This window comes from Nestor notabilis, unplaced genomic scaffold (assembly GCF_000696875.1).
Source record: "Nestor notabilis isolate BGI_N333 unplaced genomic scaffold, ASM69687v1 scaffold16607, whole genome shotgun sequence".
In the NCBI taxonomy this organism is placed as follows: Eukaryota; Metazoa; Chordata; class Aves; order Psittaciformes; family Psittacidae; genus Nestor; species Nestor notabilis.
This window is the reverse complement of record NW_009936196.1, coordinates 1-315: the sequence shown is the minus strand read 5'-3', so window position 1 is coordinate 315 and position 315 is coordinate 1.

Below are 315 nucleotides of genomic sequence, written 5' to 3'. Positions count from 1 at the left end.
CCCCCCGCCAGTGACTGATGCTTCCCGCTGCCCCGTGCCCTGCTCAGTCCCTGCTTTGCCATTCTGGGGGTGTCCATCTGCACCCCCAAACCCGGCCTGTCCGGGGTGGGGGGGCTCTGGGGAGAGAGGCAACACGGCTGTGCCCCTGTTTATGGGTGTGAAATACCCCTGCTGCTTGGGGAGGCACCGGAATGCCCCTTGATGTGCCAGGATACTCCTACTGCCCCGGGATACGCCAGGATACTCCCGCTGCCCCGGGATGCTCCTGCTGCCCCGGGATACGCCAGGATACTGCCGCTGCCCCGGGATGCTCCC